This window comes from Lepus europaeus, chromosome 12 (assembly GCF_033115175.1).
Source record: "Lepus europaeus isolate LE1 chromosome 12, mLepTim1.pri, whole genome shotgun sequence".
Taxonomy (NCBI): Eukaryota; Metazoa; Chordata; class Mammalia; order Lagomorpha; family Leporidae; genus Lepus; species Lepus europaeus.
This window is the reverse complement of record NC_084838.1, coordinates 12,096,819-12,110,415: the sequence shown is the minus strand read 5'-3', so window position 1 is coordinate 12,110,415 and position 13,597 is coordinate 12,096,819. Positions and strand designations below refer to the sequence as shown.

General features: G+C 60.7%; 1 protein-coding gene across 1 annotated transcript in view; it reads left to right on the top strand.

Annotated features, from left to right (window-relative positions):
• The window catches only part of DAB2IP (DAB2 interacting protein), a 111,973-nt gene that overhangs the window by 44,890 nt on the left and 53,486 nt on the right, over positions 1-13,597 (top strand).

Sequence of the window (13,597 nt, the reverse complement as noted above, 5' to 3'; positions counted from 1 at the left end):
GGGGGAGGTGGGGAGACAGATGAATAGATTGTTCCCAGCCCCACCAGCCCTGCTCCCGCCCTCCCTCCTCCGCCCTTCCCAGATTTCCCCCGGAGACTCAGGCCTGCCATTGGCTGTGGCGAAACTCCCGCTCCCATCCTAGAAGGCATCACCGGGTGATAGAAAGTGGCTCTCGGGCCCCACCTAGACCTTCCACTCTGACTCTCGTGTTGCCACAAGTTGGCAAACCTGTTGCCCCGAGGGCAGGATTTGTGTCCCGGCTGCATGTCCCTGACCTGCCTGGCACTTCCCACGCCGTCTGATCCCTCCCAGCAGGCAGGTTTGGAGCTTCCCATCCCACAGCTGGAGGAACAGGAAGCCAGTGGCCCTGAGTCACGCACTGGGGAAAGCCTGAGCCGGGCAGCGCGGCCCTGTTAAGGTGTGACAGCTCTGGGGACTGCCCCGCGCAGAGGAGAGTCGGGGCCCTTTCCTGTACGTGCACGGGCTGCCGCGTGGAGCGCACCTCTGCACCAGTGCCTGGATCTCCCCAGGGTGCTCAGAGCAGGCAGATCACATAGATTTCACAGGTGAGGTGGGTGAGGCTCCCAGGGGCGAAGGGGCAGAGCTGGCGCTGGAACTCAGTGCTCGGCTCCCCTGTGCCCCCAGGGCCCCCTCCCCTAGCCAGCTCTGCGGTCACTTACCTAAGGTCAGGCCAGTGGCAGCCATGCGATTCCAGCACACATCTGCCCGGTCAGAGCCACGGTCAGAGCCATGGAACAGGACCAGCCGACATTTCAGGGCTGGACCGGGTGCCCCCACCCGGGAGTGGAGCTCTTTCAGCACAGCCTGGAGGGGTCTTGCTCAGGGAGGAGAGTGGCCGTGTGGAGAGGCCAGGCCAGGTGGGGTGGGCTGCACTTCCCACTGCGGAATCCAGGAGCCCACCAGGGAGGTGCGAGTGCCTTGCTGGGATCCCACCTCCTGGCTGCCTGACTCCACTGCCCATCCCCCATCACCCAGGCTGCCAGGTGCTGAGGAGTCCCCTAGAGCTGGTCCAAGGCCCAGCTGCACCAGCTGGGAGCCTCCGCACCTCAGCCTCCTTGTCTGCGGCCCCGGGACTCCTGGAGGGAAAATGATGGGCCCAGGGCGGCGATGCACTGCGTCCTGGAGGTGCAGACCCTGGCGCTGTCATGCGGTGGAGCCGTGCAGCGTCCGGGCCCGTCGGCTATCTGTGCTCTGGCACGCTGCTCTAGGTGCCCTGATGGCCCCACCCCACCCCCCAGCGCCTGTGTGTGGCGCTCAGACGGGCCAGGTCTGCGCCTGGCCTTTTCTTGGGCGATTTTTTCATTTCATCCTTGCTACGGCACTAGGAAGGCTGGGCGCTGTTACTGTCTCCATTTGGCAGAGAAGGCAATCGAGTCCAGGAGAGACTGAGGAAGCAGCCCAGGGCCTACAGAGCTGGGACTCAGACCCAGGGGATTTAGCACGCAAGTGCCCACCGTCAGCCGCACTCGCGCACTGTGGCACCTGTTGCATGTTCTGTCAGTAGCATCTGTGTGCCGGGCATGATGTGTTACATAACATGCCTCCCATCCTCTGACTCCTCGCATCTGTCCCCTCCCCTTGTACAGGGAACGAAACTGACCTTAGGAACATCCCTTATCCCGGGTTAGCCTCATGGTGGGTTTAGAATCCACATTCCTTGGGCTCCGAAGCCAGGGCCCTCTCTGGCGTCCCAGCACATCCTGGGGGCCAGGCCCTGCTCCCCGCACTTTGCCGAGGTGGATGCACGCCCCCTCCCTCGCTCCTCCTGGGACAGTGTGACGTCTGTCCTGCCGCTGGCCCTGGTTTATGGCCGAGGAGTGGGAGTTGTACGGCTGGAAGAGGCAGAGCAAGGATTCGCACCAAGCCTTGCGGCTCCCCAGTGCGTGCTCCTGACGCTGCGCGGTACTGTCCTCTTTACAGATGGGGAGGTTGAGGTCCCGAGTCGTACAAGTCAGCTGCCCCCGTTGGGAAGCGGCTGAGTGGCAGAGGCAGGGTCTTTCCAGGGTGTTTGTTTCACTGTCTCCCACGTGAGAGAACATGGTTTGGGGGAGTGCTCCAAGGCCACCAGATGCCCTGCAGGGAGCAGAGGTGGGGTCCCAGGGTGTGAGGGCAGGCCCAGCTCAGTGACCGCCTCTTCCTGTTTGCGGCCTGTCAGTTATTCTCCAGCATCTTTCTGTCTTTCTCCGTGGCCTCCCCCAGGCTTCTTGGCTCCCCGTTGCCAGCCGATGAGCCAAGGCTACATTTGGCTCTGTTGATTAACGTTGGGGGCTGAGATGGAAGAAGGTCGTGACCTGGCTGGCTGGCTGGCCGGCCTTCCTCAGCACCCCTTCTTCCCAGGCCGGCCTGTTGGGGTGATTTTATCACTGCCTAGGAGGCGGAGGCCCAGCAGAGATGGCTGTGAGCAGGCTCCCCAGGCAGCTCTTCTCTGGATCTGTGGGACTGCAGTGGAGGCGTGGGTCTGGCTCTGGGGACCACCCCCATCCCTGGCACTGCTGCGCAGCTCCGTAAGGGCCTCTGACCGAGCTTTAGGTCGCGCACCCAGGCCGGGAGGCACAGCTCTCTCCGCTGGAGATGGTGCGGCCCAGTAGCAGTGCCACGGCCACACCGAGAGCCCCATGTGGCCTGCTGGAGACAGCCTTGAGCAGTGTCCTGGGGGCACGAGGCCCCTGGTTTGGATGCTCGCTGTTGATGAGGGTAGTGAAGACTTCTGGGGCACTCTGGAGCCGAGGGCTGGTGGAGCTGGCGGGGAGCGGAATGACACTCATGGCCTTTCAAGCCAGGGCTGCGCCCGAAAGGCCTTGCTCTCTTGCCCGCCACCCCACTCACCGTTTCCCAGCTGGGGCCGTGCGGATGTTACTGGGAGCTTGGCCTGAGGGCATTCCGTGGTCCCGCTCGGCCAGGGAAGCAGTCTGTCCAGCGGCTGTTTTACTCCGCGATAAATTCAGCGTCCTCCCCGGAGGGCAGTCACGTGTGCTCTGGGAGGTGAAAGGCCCCCAGTGATGAAACCAGCCCCCCGGTGCAGCCGGGCATCGCAGCAGCTGTTAGCATCTGCAGGGCAGGATGCTCTGCAGAACGTTCTTTGGTAAACATTGGGCTGGGTGTTGCCTCTCCTCCAAGCATGTGTTTTAAGAGCAGACTTTGGAAGTGTTCCCTGCCCTTGGGTTGTACAGGAGCAAGCTTTGAATGACAGTGTTGCTGGCTCAGCAACAGGTAGTGAGGGGTAAGTTTTTTGAAAGAAGGCATCCTGGATTCTCAATCATGCTGTAAAACAGCCGTCAGCTCTCCTGGCCCTGGTGAGAGCCCTCTGTGGGGAGGTGGGCTGGCTGGGGTTAGCCGGGGCCATAGTGCAGGGGTTTGTTGGGCCTTTTGCTGGCTGGGTGGCTCCCATGGATCTCCATGAATCCAGCAGCTTGGGTTCTGGGCCTCCCCATCCCCCTCTAGACTCCCTCTGCAGAAGGCAGTAGTCGGGCAGAGGCTGCCCACAGATTTGCATAATTGCACCGTCCCCTGAATAATTAATAAAGCTCTGTCCTTGCTGGGAGCAAAGTCTGCACCGTTATGGACGGGCTCGCCACGGATGAGCTTGCCCGAGTCCTTCCTTCCCGAGCGGCCGCCGGTTCCCGGACTCCTCGGCCTTTCCTGGCATGGAGGCCCCCGGAGGGCAGAGAGGGCGCTGGGTTGGGGGTGCTGGGGTGTCCTCTTGGCTCCGGCGGTATCACAGCGGTGGTGGTCCTCCTTCCTCCCAGTGCACAGAGAGCCTGGGCTCCTGTGTTCTCCCTGCTTTCTACGGCCCCCAGATTCTCCCCTGGCCCGTTCTCTGCTGGCCTGAAGGTGACAGCAGGGGTAGGGCCGTGTGTCAGCCTGGGCCCGTACTGAAAGCTGCTTGAGACCAGAGCTGTCTGGGGGTGGCTCCTGTTGCGGCTCTCAGTCCCTGTTTTGTTTGGGTGTTGCCTCGCCGAGACTTTCCCCTCGGGTGCTGGGAAGGGAGGTGGAGGGTGGCTCCCCACCGACGCTGATGCTGGGGAGTGTTCCCCAGCCTCTCCTGGGCAGGCTGCCCTCTGTCCCACCTCGCCTGGTCCTTGTTCCAAGCTCCTGTGGGTGCACCCCTCACACAGGGCTCCCTGGACCACCACATCCTTGCAGGTGGCACTGGGTGTCTGGGGCGAGGGCACAGCAGAGTGCAGACAGCTCAGGGACGCGTCCAGTGAACCTTGGAGGCTCCACCTGTGAGAACACAGCATGCTTCACTTCCTGTCCACGTGGGCTTTGCAGTCTGTTTGCTGTTCTCCAGGGATGCGAGCAGGCCCCTGCCACTGCTGGGGAATTCTCCCCTTTGTGGAGCCCCGCTGGCCGGCATTCACATGGCCCTGACACCAGTTAGGGGGCTGGCAGGTTGGGGATTATCCTATTTAACAGATAAGGTAACTGAGGCCCGGAGGGGGTAACCATCACACCCAAAGGCACAGAGTCGGCTTTTAAACCCACACCAGGCAGCTGGGCCTTCACCTCTGGGCTGCCAGGAACCCCTTTGCTCCCTGGAGAAATGTCAGTATGTGGGCTGGGGTGAGGCCTGGAGACCTGTTGTGCCTACTGCCCCCTGCCCAGCTTGCTCGGAAACGAGTGTCCAAAGCCTCTGTCGCGGTTCCCCAGCTCTGGGGCTGGATTTGGAGCTGTGGTAGATATGAACATACACCTGCCGGGGCACTCCACGCCTGGCGCTGTTCCTGACTCGGTCACCCTCTTCCTTCTCCTGCCCTCTTTGTACTGGCCAGGGATGTGCGAAGTGCTCAAGAGCTGGGGAGGCAGTTCTTGTGGGCCAGTGGGGGTGAGAGGCTGGAGGAGGGGGTGGGGGGTTCCAGATGGCTTGCTGCTCTTCAGGACTTTCTGAAAGCCACAGGCCAGCCTTGGGTGTGTCCCGGGAAGCCTCGGGTGAAGCTCTTCCTAGTACCTGGGCTTGGTGGCTGCCCTGAGGCTGGGGTGGGACTCAGGCCTTGGTTTTTTTATCTCAAGCCTCCTTGGTCACGAGAGAGACGGCATTGCCCCAAGTGGCACTTCTGCCCTGGTCTCCCGGAGAGCAAGCTGCATGGGGGGATTCTGTCCCGATGACACTCAGATCTGTTCCTGACTCCTCAGCTTCCTGTGTGACCAGGCACACGATGCCAGTCTCTAAAATGGGCATGATCGGGGTGCCTGCCTCCCAGGGCATACTCTCTTGGGGTCGTGTGATGATTGTATCATATCCCCTCAGCACACGGAACACACACTCATGGTGGCACTGAGCTTGCTTGAGACCCCAACATCCTGCCAGCAGATGCAGCCCCACCCTCCCAGGGTCCGCCCTGTCAGGAGCCGGCCTGAGACAGGCATGAAAGGATGTTCGTGCCGACGTTTCTCCCACTTAGAAAATCGATATTCTGTGGTTTGCATAATTGCTCCGTTGCTGCTAAATGAGTCATTATGGAGGGAAAATAGCAAATGCATTGTGAGATTAATGGGAGAAAATAGTTGGCAAATGACTTTGGTTTGCTTCCGAAACTCCAAGAAGGTGTTACTACGTGAGATCTGGAGAGCCGTGCGAGGCCAGGTCCCAGGCAGCAGGGAGACAGGCGCGAGGCTCCAAGGCGCCAGCAGTGCTGGAGGCTCCGAGAAAGCCCTCCCAGGGCAGGACACCGATCTGAGTCTTTCAGAGGCTGGAATCGGGAGTCACTGAGCTGTCAAGTCAGGAGCCAGTGGTGGGACAGTGGCTCTGGTGATGTGGTCCCAAAGGGAGGGGATACTGGTCAGCTGGAGCCAGGCCCAGGGCTGGGCTGGGGCATGCAGGAGTGAGCAGAGCCAGCCTGGCGGAGGGACAGTCTCAGGCTCATGTGTCCTGACCTCTGGTGGGGCTGGCTTCCCCGAGGGAGAGAGAGGGGCTGCAGAGCTGTCTCGGGGAAGCACCTCAGGGCAGGCAGGGGAGCCTGGAGGGACTCAGAGGGTCTGGGAGCAGTGGCTGAGAGAGGTCCCTCGGCCCCGTGTGGCCCTCACCTTTGGGCAGCCCTGGGAAATGGACGCTTGTCATTGTACAGCGAGGAGACCGAGGCTGAAGGTGGTTAAGAACTCGTCCAAGGTCACATAGCCTTCAGTGGCAGATCCAGATTTGAACCTGGGCCTGTATAACCCCCCAATGCAGGGGCCATGCCCAGCTGCTTCGGGAGCTGGCCTTGGCAACAGCTGTCCTGTGGCTGTCTCCGAATCCAGTGTCAAAGACCTCATTCCTACAGGGCAGGGGGCCACAGGGTGGCTCAGAGCAGCCCGAGTAACTTGGAGCTTGGGACTCAGGACTCCAGCAAGAGAGAGCCTCCAGCAGCCCCAAAGGCAGGCGCTGTACTGGGTCTTAGCTGCCTCTTAACAGCAACTTGACTTGGATCATTCTCCAGTGGTAAAATGCCGAGTCGACTAATGACTGTTGTTTGAGAAAGCTCTGTGAACAACACCCTTCTCCCCGTGAGTGCCGTTACTCCTGGCTGGTCCGTCATCAGATAGGGCCTACAGCGGTGTCGGAGGTGGTGGCCGCAGTGGGCAGAGTCCAGGGATGTCCTGTGGACACCAGGAGAGGCGTGTCAGAGGTCATCCTACCTTGTCTCAGTTCTAAATAGCTGAGCACCACAGTGCTATGGGGACCTGGCAAAAGAGCCCAGAGCCCCACCTCGGGAGGTGAGGGTCACTGGGCTCTGAATCTGTGACAAGCCCCCTGGTGATTCTGAGACCACCCCAGCGTAATGATCCCCACCTGTCAGCTCTGGGTTCTGCCTTCTCCAGGAGGGCTCCGTCCTTCTGGGGAAAGCCGGAGGGGGCAGTGCCACAGGTGACCTTGGGGCTGGACCTCCCCTGGCTTGCCCCCAGCGTGGGGAACCAGGCCTCGCTGTGCCCCTGCAGGCACTGGTGGGGTAAAGCCAGGTGGGGAGCTGAGCCGCAGGAACTTGGCCTGCGGTACTTGGCTATTGCTGTTGGCTAGAAGCTGCTTCAGCCCAAACTCAGGTCTGATTGGCTGTTGGCTGCCCCTTGCCAAACACGAACTGCTGCCTTCCCTGGCTAGGGGCTGCGTGTTTGTGTGTGCCGTTTGCAGAGGCCAGCGCAGGGCTCTTTGTCCTGCCCAGATTGCTTTTCCGGAAGAGTTCTGCCTCAGATAAACAGCAGGACTCCCGGCAGGGCTGGGGCTGGTCCTGAGGCTGCAGCCCCGTGTGGCACCCTGTGTGCTGCCAGACGAGACCCCAGACGCAGCCTGACGGCGGTGCCCAGGGCTCTGTCGGCTGCTCTTGCTCCTTACCCTCAGAGCCAGTTCCCTCCCTGGGAGACAAAGCCGGGAGGTATGAACCCAACCTGCAGCGGTGTTTCAGAGTCCCCGTAGCAGCGCTGGGCTCCATTGTAGGCAGGTCCTGTCCCCCGGTGGTGATGGACTGGCCGACCCATGCGGATGTGAAGTGGAAGCTATTGAGGAAAGGCTTGTCTGTCCCACACACCATTCTGCCTCCCCGTGGGTGGGTCCGCGGGTCTTACACCCCTCAGTTTCCACCCGATCCGGGGCACTGTGCTTGTTGTCACGCGTGCGCTCTTGTTTGCGGTAGACCACGGCTGTGCTTTGAGCTGATCCAGGGCGGCTCCTTCCCCCACCACATTCCCAGCCACTCAGCAGCAGGTGTGTTCCCGGGCGCTCCACGTTTCTGATTGGTCCTCTGGTCTCCCTCCCGCGGCAAGGTGGCTGCCTAGTTGTCGGATTCCTTGGGTAGATCCTGAGAGCCTCGGTGATGAGCAGTGGCAGGGACGCAGCCTCCTCTGCCCCCAGCAGCTTCCAGGAAGAGCGTGTCAGAAGGCAAGGCTTGCGGAGAGAGCTGCGCTGTGCAGGCACGCGTGGCAAGCCCTTGTCAAGACGGGCACAGAGCGTCTGGTGAGCCGGGCAGCCTGCTTGTGCTTCTGCCCTGGGAGAAGCTCCTGGCCCCACTGGTCCACTCCCAGGAGGCCACAGAGTTATCATGGCGGTGACCAGCAGCTTCCGGCTCCGTTCAGGGCCAGGCTCTTCTGTTATGTGCTGGGACTCCAGAGTCCTCGGCAGCTTCTGAACTGTGGCCTGCCGAGCCGGTCGGAATCTCAGGGCAGGTGCACACGGGATGCTGCTGCCCATGTGACCGTAGGGTCATCTGGTGCGTTTGCTTGAAGCCGCTTGTGGCACTAGTGCAGGGGTGGAGAACGTCCGGCCGTGGGCCATATAAAGCCCACAGAATCATTGACTCAGGCCCTGCCAAGGCAACCGCAGGCGGGACTCAAAAATTCAATAAATCTGTAGCAGGCTAATTTTTAAGTTGATCATTTTGTATGGCCTGCGGACGGTGTTATAAATATCCACATGGCCCTGGGCAGAACAAAGCTCCGCCCCCTGCACTGAGGGGGCGCACATCTCTAACACAGCAGACACTGCATCTCCTCCTTGCCTTGCTGCAGCCCCCTTGGCGAGGGGATTCCTGACTCGGGGGTCCTGCGGGGCTGCCCTTGCATCCATCCCCTCAGGACACACACACACACACACACACACGGGTGTAGCGCACTGTTTGTGATTTATGGCGGTGTTTCAAACCGGTCGGCACAGCGCTCTGCGCACCTTGCCTCCCCCACTGTGGCTGCTCTGTCCAGGTGCTGCCTTCTTCCTGCCACACCTCCCGCAGCTGCACAGGCACCAACTGGTGGTGGGGGCCGTATAAGATGAGCCTGGGTTATTGCAACTCCTAGTCCAGAAGTCCTCAAGCCCCTAGCCAGGGCCCCCTTTGGGGCTGTGATGTAACAAGGAGCAAGTGTCTGGTGTGGCAGGTGCCCCTGTGCCTCCCACCTTTCAGGCTCGTGGCCCCCTGCAGGGTCCCTGCCATCTTGTGTTGAGCTGTTAGAAGGGCCAGGCACTTGGTGGGGAGGCCTGGCCAGTTGTGTGGGAGGCCCAGGATGGAAGACACGGTGCCTGTGCAGGCAGACTCGGGCCGCCCTGGCAACAGCTCCGCGCCAGCCTGTCGCTGTGGCCACTGACAGCCGCGGCTCCTGACTGGCTGCTTCTCCCGTCCCTCACGGCCGCAGGCACGTGCTGCTCTCAGCAGCTCGCTCGCTCGCTCGCTCGCTCTCTGGCTTGCTCTCACTCTCTCGCTCAGGCAGCAACAGCAGTTCCTCTGCCTTGTGTGGGCACGGGGCACAGAGGTGGTGCGGAGCTTGTACTCCGAGTCCACTTGCCGGCTCCCGTGCATGGGGAAGGCGCCTGGAGGATTGCTCACCACACGTGCGCAGCGCTGGGTTAGGTGTCATTCAGCTTCAGTCTTCGGGGACAAAAGCCCTGACTTCCAGGTCTTAACAAGTCCCTCGGGAGCCTCCAGCCTCTTGTCTTTGCGGTGTCACCCCCACCCCTGAGGTCTCACACCCTGGTAACGCGCACAGGTGCTACAAGCGAATGCCTGGGTTCCAAGCCCAGCTGTGCCACTCCCCAGCTCTGAGAATACTTAACTCTGTATAACGCGGTCCCTGTCTCGAGGGGCTGTCCAGAGGAATAGAGGAGGTTTACAGCTGAATGCCAGTGCGCCTGCGTGTGAGGGATGCTGGCTGGCGTCACGCTGTGCGTTTCCTGTCTCCTGTTGTTCCCCGTGTCTGGAATGCCTCCTTCCTTTTCCCACTTTGATCCTACCAGTCCCTCAGATCCCAGTCCCTCCCGCCTGCAGCCAGCCATGGCCCCGCCCCTTCATCTCAGGCCGACTTGGAGATCTTCCCTTTGCGCCCCCCACCCCCAACCCCCTTCTGTACTGCTTTGTAGGATCTGCTCCCTCTTGGTAGCCAGTGGGACTTTCTGGCGGCACTGGCTGCGGTCTCGGGAGCTGGAGCTGCACCTGTCCAGCCCTCCCTGATAGAACAAAGCAAGGTTGTAACCCCTTCCCGGCCCTCCAGCACCTTGGGCTAGGCCTGGGTATGTGTGCCCATCCCCCGGTAGAGATGTAGGTCCCTTATTCTCAGGGCTTCAGAATGAGAAGTCACAGGAACCCCTTTAGGGATGGGCAGGCTGAGGCCGAGAGGGAGGGAGGGATGGAGATTCCCAAGGATCTGCAGAAAGTTGTAGACCCTGGTCTATCCCTCTGTGCACATCTCTGCCGGGGGTGCGGGGGCAGGAATTGGACCTGGGAGGGCCTCATGGAAGAAGTGGCAGGAGTTGAGGCTTGAGGGTGAGTTAATCAGGTAACAAAGAGGGGAGAAGGCGCACCCTGAACCTGCTGCTCGGAGGACTAGAACCTTCTGTCTCCTTGGGATAGGAGACTGCTGTGAGAGGTGGGAACAGCACTGAGCACTGGGAGAGCAGGAAGCCATGCGAAGGGAAGAAGCAGTGGTCAGGGGAGGCAAGGGCAGGAGGGAGCTGGACAGGGGCTGGCCTGAGAGCGGTGCTCCCTCTGTGCCTGGGGCTTTGCCTCTGTGTTCCCCGTGACCTGAGAGCCGTGCCTTTTTCAGAGCTGGGATGATGGGGGCGCAGCAAGGTTTGGTGACTTGAGTCAGGACTCAAGGGCTAGGCAGGGCCAGGGCCAGCATGTGAGCAGCAGGCTGCCTACCTCTCAAGTCTGCAGGTGGTCACTGCCTGCTGGGGCCAGGGTGGGCCCTCCTCTCGGAGAGTGAGGCCCAGTAGTCTGCTCCCCAGCCAGGTGTAGGGGCTACCAAGAGAAGGTTTGTAAGAGGTGTGGCACGGGGTCGGTCTGACCCACACAGATTCCGTGGTGGTGTTACTCCCTGGTGGTGGCCAGGGAGCTCCCAGGCCAACAGAGGCTCCTGGGGCTAGGGGCGCAGTAAGCACCTGTGAGCACTGAGGTACCTTCAGAGCACCCGATCACTCTCTAACTAGGCCTGTTTGGAAACGGCTGTAGTTCTTGGTGGCTGAGAGGTGTGGCTCTTATGAAAATGCCCCGCCCTGCCCCTGCCACCAAGGGAACCCAGGACCCCCCTTGGTCCCACAGCATTCTTGTCCTTACTTTCTTGCCGTTATTACAGTGTGACAGCCATGTGCTCCGCTGAAGGGCTACCCTCTGGTGACCAGGGTCTGGGCCCCTGGCACCTAGCGAGAAGCCTGGCACAACACAAGTGCCCAATAAGCATTGCACAACGAATGATGGTGCATAAGGTACCTGCTGTGTGCCAGGCCTTGGAATGGTCAGCTTTGGCCTGGCACTTGGTGACTCCCGCAGCTCCTCTGGGTCCCCTGGAGAGGTGGATGGCCTCAGCTCAGATACTTATTTCCCTGTTTTCCAAGTGAGAACACCAAAGCTCAGAGGGAGGAGACGCGTACCCCGAGGTCATACAGACAGCCAGCAAGGCGCTGGCCGAGCTGTGAGCACACTCCGGGGGCCGGCAGCTGCTTCCTGCATCCACTGTGAGGGAGAGAGGGAGCTCCCAGGCCCACAGAGGCTCCCTAACCTGGGAAGCAGGGCTCCTGGGGGTGGGGGCGCAGTGAGCACCTGACTTAGCCTCACTGCCGGCCCCCAGCAGGAGCGGGGGGGCCGCCTCTGCCACTGCTGCGAAGCTGCCTGGTGTGAGGATTGTCTGTGTTTGGGTCAGTCAGAGGCAGGAGAACAAAGCCAACCCTTCCTGCCAAAGCATCTGTGACCTTGAAAACCCTGTGGGGTTTCATTTACTGGAGCGAGAGAAGAGTTGGTTACCGGCTTCAAAGAGGGGCAGGCCTCCTGCAGGCAGGCATGGAGGGGGCCTGGCTTTGTGAGTTCCTGCTGCTCCGGGTCTCCTGTGCGGTTTTACAGAAGTCCCAGGATCACTGCAAGCTGGCTAGGACTCCTGCCTCCTTGTTTAGAAGGCAGGAAGATGCCAGGAGCCTTGCTTTACTGTGGGCTCCAGAAGGCACAACTTTTAAAAAAAATTATTTATTTGAAAAGTAGAGTGACAGAGAGATCGCTTCCACTCTCTGGTTTACTCTCCCGAATGGCCAGAGCTCCCATGTGGGTAGCAGGGGCCCACGTGTGCTGCTTTCCCAGGAGCATTAGAAGGGAGCTGGTTTGGAAGTGGAGCATCTGGGTCGTCAGCCCGGGCTCTGAGAAGGGACGCCAGCGTCACAGCGGTGGCTTCACCTGCCGCACCACAGCTCCAGCCCCAGGGCACGGCTTCTGAAGCAGAGATGCTGGGAGTCTGGACACAGCCTGGAGGTTTACCCAGGGTCCCGCTCTAGGTGTGCTCAGCTCGGGGACGGGAACCCTGGCCGCACAGGGCATTGTCCTGTCCCTGCCAGGCATCCTGCAGGCACCTGGTGTGGCCATCAGGGAATCCCAGGCCTGGTGCAGCCTTCCATAGTTATTCACTATTTTGCAGATAAAAAGCAAGTCCCTGCTGTGTGCAGGGCTCTGAGTGTGGCCCTGGGGGCGGGTTTGATGTGTTGTGGTCCTGTGTGCTGTGACCCGGGAGCCCTGGCCGAGGCAGTCCCAGCCACGGTGGCCCTGCAGAGCATGTGTTCTGCCAAGGGGGCAGCAGTCAGTACCCGTGGCCCTGGGCCTTTGGATTTATTTATAAGAGATGCCAGAACTCTGGAGGTTTTTTTGTTTTGTGTGTGTGTGTGTGTGTGTGACATTTTAAAATTTCACATCTTTAAATGTTGGCAATTGACTCAAAACTTAAAAATGTCAAGTGCCGTGTGGGTAAAACAAAGCATGCGTGTTGACCAAATACTGTCCAGATTCTTTAGTTAGAGTCCTTTATTCCAAAGGTTGGCCAAAACCCAGATGGCGCAGGGAATGGGTGAGGCCTTCCTGGCGAGGGAGCTGCCTGGGCAGGGGTGCGTGGTGGGGATGTGCGTGAGCCGTTTCAGGACCGCCAGGGAGTGGCACACAGGGAGGGGAGGTGGGGCTGACGGGCCACGCCCAGTTACTGCACACTTGCTCACGTGGCTGCTGAGGGCTGGTCCTGGTCGGCCTGCAGCACTGCCCAGGCTGAGTAAACAGCAGAAGGCCACACCCATGCTGCCCTGGGGACTCCAGCTGTGTCCCTCACCCTCCGTCAGTTTCTCTCCCAGGCATCATCCCCTAAACTAGAGGCTCTGTCCAGGCAGGCTCCGGGGGCATCCAGGGTATGGGAGAAGCCCCCAGGGACTTACCGTGTTCTGATTGTCAGCCAAGGGTAACCCCACCGCTGCGGAACACGGAACACCTGCGGCCGCACCTGTGCTTGACCTCCCCTGCCTGTGGCAATGGCTCTCCTGTGGGCACGTCCCTCCTCTTCTCCCCTGCCCCCCAGCAGGGGTCCTGCTCCTGCTGTCCTCAGAGGCCCCTCTGGGTGTTTTCTGTTCCAGCCTGTAGGTGCGGTTTTCCCCTTTTCTGTTTCTCCAGTCTGTCCACCACCACCCCCCCCCCATTTGAATTTGTTTCTTTCTCAAGGGTCACTGGGCACCTGGCCCTTCAGGGTTGTCCTGGAAGGTTGTCTCGGAAGCCGTAAGCAGGACGTTGGGCTCGAGCAGAGTGGGGACTGACATTGAGGACCCCCGTGCACGGGAGAAGGAGACATACACAGCCGGCCTGCAGAGCCCGGCCCCAGGTCTGAGGAG